The sequence below is a fragment of the Anser anser genome, assembly GCF_964211835.1.
Source record: "Anser anser genome assembly, chromosome: 1".
Taxonomy (NCBI): Eukaryota; Metazoa; Chordata; class Aves; order Anseriformes; family Anatidae; genus Anser; species Anser anser.
In genome coordinates, this window is record NC_139720.1 from 106,758,838 (window position 1) to 106,765,593 (window position 6,756).

At 38.8% G+C, this 6,756-nt stretch overlaps 1 long non-coding RNA gene across 2 annotated transcripts; it reads right to left on the bottom strand.

The window, feature by feature from the left end:
* Window positions 1-1,027: 1,027 nt before the first annotated feature.
* Window positions 1,028-6,032, bottom strand: LOC310892831. Of its 2 annotated transcripts, none has more exons than XR_014578504.1 (3): window positions 5,982-6,032; window positions 4,430-4,507; window positions 1,028-4,101 (listed from the first exon to the last, which is right to left on the bottom strand). It is a non-coding gene; the product is annotated as an uncharacterized lncRNA (long non-coding RNA). The 2 variants fall into 2 exon arrangements; XR_014578505.1 differs by having other exon boundaries at window positions 4,308-4,507; window positions 5,982-6,031.
* Between the last annotated feature and the right edge of the window lie 724 nt (window positions 6,033-6,756).

A 6,756-nucleotide genomic window follows, 5' to 3' on the forward strand; every position in this document is an offset into this window, starting at 1 on the left:
TTTACAGCACTTCATTACTTTATAGCTACCATCACTCTACCTGGATAGTAGGGCATATTATACTCTAATATCTAACATATATATATGCAAGTATAGAATTTATAACAAAATATTAGCATATTTTATATTAGCATATTAGTACAAATATGTGTGCAAGTATATTTATATACATATATATTCTCTAACTCTTGATGCAGCTTAGGTCTCACTGAAACAAAGTACTAAAAAACCCCACGTATTTTCAATCTTTTTCTCCTACTGAAACAAACATAATTAAACAACAACTCTAACAGAACAGTCAGATCACAATAATGTGATCTTTCAAAGATGAATGGAAGGTTTTTTCTTGCTGCTTTTAGGAATAATCCCAATTCATATGAGCAGTTCTTCTGAAGTCTGAGCCTTTGCAAAGTGCTAACCTGCATAAAGTTAGTAAACTCCAAATAGACTTGCAAGTCTGATTTTATACTCACTTTTAACTATTTTTTGTTCTATTTTAATATAATTACTCATTTAATTTTCTTTCACTGAGCTACGAAATGTAGCTAACTTTTAGTGTTGGTTAAGTAATATATTTACTTCACCAATGTGTTTGTTAGCAGGATTTTGAGAAAGAGAATCCAAACATGTTCAAGGGACTAAGTGTCCTTTTGGTCCCACCTTGGGAAGGTGATTGCAAAAGGTTAAGAGTAATCATCGGTTATCTTGCCCTGTGGACTAGCCACATGGTGAAAGCTTTGTCAGTGAGACTAACTCAGCAGTTTTGCTATATACGTTCCCTAATATCTGAGTTGTTCTACAGCTAGTTTATAAAACTAAATATTAGGAGTTTACACCACATGCAGAAGAATAGCCAGGTGACTTCAGAAGGAACAATAAACACTGAAATCATTTTTCTGTAGCGAGTTTCCTCCAAGAGGACATGAAGTATTTTCCATCTAATCCACTCATGGATACATCCTCTCATTTGGCATTCAGCCCTGGTTACCTGAAGGCATTCCAAGTTTGGAAACCTATGAAGCCGTGGGTCAACTTGTGCAACATAAATTTTGACAAGAATCATTTTAATGAGCAGATATCCTTAAGGTATTCCACATATTTAAAGTCAGCGTATGCATCATATAAGCTTATTACATAGAGCTTTCATTGTAGCAAGTGTAACTGGCATTCTTGGCATGCTGGTATTTCTTTTTGCTTACTATTAGCTAAGGCAAAATCCCCCAAATATTTGTTTTTGAAGTATTACCCTGGGTAACACACCCTCTTGCAATAAAAGTAACCTTTGCCAAATATTCTCCAGGAACAGAATCATATCTTCTTTCTTTCTATAAAGCTACACAGTTCTTCCCAAGATTTTACCAATAAATTTTCTCATATAGGAACACTTATTTCTTAAATTTTTACATTTCTTTTTGTGTTGGTGATGTCAGCAAGTCTCTTTCCTCCCTCCTTGAACAAGACTTTCAACCCTTAATACAATCGAGGCTTTAATTCAACAACATAGTTTCATGAGATTATCCATTCTTCTCCTTAAAGATGAAGTAAAATCTACTGATCAGACTTTCTAGAGTATGATTTTGTATTTCATCTTATCTATTAAACTAGTTGCTTCAGGGTGTTTTTTGTAGGTTGCCTTTTTATTTTTATCTTATTTTATTACTTATTTTAAAGTGATTCTCAGCAAGAAGTTGCAGGGAAAAGGGGAAGAAAAGAAAGGAAGAAAACAAAACTATTTAGAGTAAGTAACATGATCAGATGGCATTTCTGGCCGAAGCTCAGTTTTGGACAGAAGCATGAGAGCCAAGCCTTTAGAGTTCCTGGCATCCCCCGTATTGATTAGGCCTCATTGGGAATGCAAGAACTGTAGTTATATCTGGCATTCCTGCTTCTGCAATGTAGGGAGGATCACAAGATAGCTTAGCTAGTGAAAAAAGATACCAGTATGTCTTGAAGAAAATTAATTCTGCTTCCTGCTGAATCAGCCACCTTACCCCTGCAGAGTCTAATTAGCAAAACACTTGACAACTGCAACTGAATTAATCCCAGCTCTCCAGGAATTAGAGTCATGAAACAGTGAGGAGTCACTGACACCCTATTACCACCATCTGAATTACTGAAAGTTATGAGTCCATGGTAGTTCTCTGAATTGAAAAGAGATCTATGACCAAGCTACCCCTTATTAGAGAAGTAATCTCCCAAGGTATAGTTAGCCGTAATAGACTTCGTATTTGGAAAACACCACCACCTCAAGAGAACAAATCCACAGAGATCACTTTTTTAATGTCACTTGTTAAGTTACAATAGCAATACAACATTTGGTTCAGCCTCTTCCAGAGCTTTAGCATCACAGCTTCTTTGATTCTGGTAAGAGAACTAGATCATCTTAATGAGCCACAATGTCTCATGTTTCAAATGAAACACTAAAAGGCCAATAAAGGAGGCAGGGAACACCATGGGTATGGAAATGTATGACAGAAATGGAAGGTGATCATTTTACTGTGGAAATACTGTGCATTTTCCTTAATCAGAGCACCAAAGGTTAGGTGTGTTTGGAATAACAAGTCTATGCTTTTGCCTTATTTGTGGCTAGCTCCCAACCGGACTCCAAGTATTTCCCCCTCCATCCCCATTCCCCTTTCTCAAGTTGTATTTATAAAAGCAAGCCATTGTCATTACAGAAACCTTTAAACTGTATCTATACACAAAAAGAGCAGATGTATACAAGTCTGATATGATGGCTGCTCAGATAGAAAAGCTGTGATCCAGCTGCTCTGGGATCCAGTTGCCAGCAGCTGAACCAGTAAGATGGTAGGACAGAAATCTGGGATCTTACAAGAATATCAACAGTCACCATCCCTTTTGCTTCCATCAAGGGGCAGCTTTCAAGAGTGTCTATTTTTGCAAGACTTCTGGTTGGAACAAAGCCAGAGCAGTGAAGGACAATTTTGTGAAGGAAAAGTGGTGGAGAGGAGGGGTGTGTGAATGAAAGGGACAATTGGAAACAAGAGTAGCAGCACCTGTTACCTTCAGTACTGAAGCCTGAGAATCATAATATGGGAAACTTCTCATAGAAAGGAATTAAAGATCTAATGGAATTAAAGATCTAATGGATCTAATGGTCCCTAATCTTTATCCTTCAGTTTCCTGGGGCTCTTGTCTACTGTTTGACTACACCCTGCAGAGTAGAGATTTTGGCCTCTCTCTCCTCAAGGCTGGCCTGGAGAAGTCATGCTCCAGAGCATCATCCTTCCTCCCAGGAACAAGCAGAGCTCTTTCTTAGTGGAAACTTGGACTCAAGTGACAGAAGATCAAATCGGGTGCCTGCAAATGAGGATGTCATGAGCTGGGAGGCAATGTAAAATTTCAAGCTACCAGCCTTTGAAACACCAACAGGGAATTGCAGGTTAGAGATTTGGGGATTTCTGACTTTTGTTTCTATATTAAGGACATAGGCCTTGCCAGCCTGCAACTTCAAGCAAGATTGACAAATACTAAACCACTCGATTGTAAGGTAACCTTCTGGTGTTAGGCCTCTTCCTCTAAGGAACTTTGGACTGACCCTTGTAGAAGGAAAACATTATTATCCCAGGAACCATATTTCTATTTTGATTTTTTTCCAAGTAATATTGTTATTTCTGGCAAGAATGTCTGGATCAGAAGGGCAGCAAGAAAAACTTGAAATATCAGCTGCTGACAACCAAATGCAACAGCACCTGGAGCAACACAAAACAATTTATGCATATGTGTATTTCTGATGTCCCTTTCCCTTTGCTCTTGCATTTCTGCTTTATTTGGTCATGACACTCCATAAATGTACAGTCTACACAGTTCAGCCAGCAGAGATGTAAGAAATCATCTCTGCATTCACAGACATGTCTTGCACAGTGACTGCATCCAGCCTGACTTTAATTACAGATTGGTATGTTTGGAGAGTGTGCAAGGTCTCCTCATTCTCCCTCTCTGTGTCACATGCAAAGACATCGGGTAGGCTGACTAAGAGATGTGAGCTGATCTGTCCAAGCTAGGAGGAACAGACTGAAACTCCCAGATTTGGAATTACAAACTGCCAGCATCAACATTGTCTCTTTCTTCTTCTGCCTCCTGGAAGAGACAAAAACAGGTGCATTACAAGCTTCATAACACAATGCTATAAATTTGGTGAGAGTTCTTACTAACAAACTGAGTGATTTGCTCCGAACATGTTAAGAAGCAGAATAATGCTGTGAAACAAAGGTGGCTTTTTTTTTTCTTTTTTTTTTTTTTTTTTTTTCTTCCCCTACTCCAGTGAAGACATGCATTAGAGTTACCTGGGTCATTACAAAGTTGAGACATTGACAAAAGCAGACACTGAGTGACGGGCAGGATTCTTTGTTCTACTTAAGAAACACTAAGTCCCTCCCAAAGAAGGGGAGGGAGAAGACATCCTTACAGGCAGAGCTTCCTGAGTACTCCCACAGCTTCGGCTGACATGTCAGGTTCCGTGTCTCAGCCCTAGGAGGCAGCAGATCTAGGAAAGGAAAATAGGCATATTGCTGGACTGGGACGAAAAAGAAAGGTGTGGCAGGGAACAAAGAAGGTTCTGCACTTGGCCATGTCATTGCTGCTAGAAGGAGATCGGCTTTAAGGGGCACTACATAATTTATTTCGTGGCATTAAAGGGTATATGGAGTACGATTCAGATTTATCAGGCAGAGTATGAGCTGCAGCCTGGGTATCAGTAGAGTTAGGGAAATACAGTGCTCAGAGAACAGGGTAGACTCAGAGTGACACTGAAGGATACTTGTGGTAATGCTCACAGAGTTATCACATTAGGGTAACAGGATAAGGAGAAGAAGAACAGAATAAGCATTAGTAGACCTAAGAAAACAGAAGTACACTGAAAGAAGGTCCTTAAAAGGAAACAACTCTGCATGATCAAAACTAATATGTGGTACAAACTTTGCCTCTGACAGCCTAGACAAGCCTTTCAGTTGTGAGGTACAAATAACTTCATTGGTAAGAAATAACAGTCAAGCACAACCCACAGCTCAGGTTCTACAAGTGAAATACGGATTTGGAGGCTGCCAGGCAACCTCTATTGTTGAGCAGGCCTAATAGCACTCAACCTTTATTGATAACCAGATCCTTGAATCACATTTTCTTTTCAAATGCCTGAAAGCAGCTGAGAAAGGAAGCACGAGTGTGTTGGCCTAGTAGTCATTCTTGAAGGAACAGATAAAAGCGTTGGGGAGAAATGAGACTATGACTAAAAAAGTATAAGATAAAATCTGTCTTCCGTCTTGCATGGTTGCTGATTTACAAAAGCATTTGATGGACACTCCTAACAAATCTGTCTCACTCAATTGTTCTTACAATAGTATTTAAGAGTAAGCAAGAAAAACGAGGCCTGAAAATTTGATAAGTGAATCCTGTGACATTTCTGAATATTCTTGCTACCCAGAAAGTCTACAGAAAATTCCAAAGATTTTGGTAAAATACATGAGTGAAAGTTGAAATTAGCCAGTCAAAAGGGTCATAACAAAAAGGAAATGTGTGGTGCCTCTTTCATTCTGGGCATGGCTTAAATAAATAGTGCTGGTATCTGTGATATAGAGAGACCCTAGCATCCAAATGAGGTCCCATCTTTGTCCCCAACACACAGTGAAAACAGGATAACACAGTGAAAGAATAGTATTAACCTCAGTACTTCTACTCTCACAAATTTGCTACACAATAGTTGGTGAATACCAATAATTAGGATTTAAGTTCTCATTCAGACAAATCAAGTCTAGATATACAGAAGCTACTGTTCACTCAAAGACACGTAACAATCTCCTCTAGTCGAGGCCGCCAGGTCTTTGAAGCTGGACACTTGCTGGGCACTAGCTGCTTTCTCTGAGAGGACAGAGAAAGAAGTGGCTAGAGATTTGATTTTACTGCAAAATCTGATGAACCACTATTTTTACCCAGAAAGACATTTTTTTCTAACAGTTTTCACTTACCTCCTTGCCTTGAACACGTTTTCACAATAAAGCTCTGAAGTTGTAAAAATACTCATCTAGGTAGTTTAAAACAGGACTTACTGCCTCAGTCTGGGACAGAAATACTGTTCATTTAGAGTTAATATTTTGCATCTGGTTTGATAATCGGGCTTAATTAACACACACAGACTTTCATTCCACTGATTATTCTGATCTAAAACCAAGAAACATTAATAAATTAGGTCTGTAGCCATGAAGAATTTGCTGAAGAAAAGGGTATTACTTTTCTAGATACAAGATATCATGATTTAAGAATGCTTAAAAATTCTGGGAGCTCACAATTTTTGTGCTAATACGTAAAAATATCTTGTGGCCTTCAAGAGAGCCTGTTTATCAACAGTTTTGTTCATTTTTTAAAGCTACTTCTGCTATATATTATATCTAAATGGATTATAATCGAAGGAAATTAAATTACTTTGGTCCTCCTTGGCAGGACTTTATGTAACTGTCAGTTGTACTGCATTGCATGTACAACCACGATGGTATTTCGCACTGTGCTACGCAGCACTATGCAGAAATACCTGAGTTAGCACTGACTTAGCTGGCTTCAGAGCTGGATAGATTAACGGGGTAACCGTGCCATTCTAACTGAGCACTGAGGTATCATAGCTCAAGCTAGCACCTCTTGCTGTCCCCAGCTGTGCAGACTGCTGTCTCACAGGTATTCAGGAAATTGGATTGTGCAGGGTAGAGGTACACTTTTGGACACTTGAAGAGCAAAGAAAGTACATTTTCT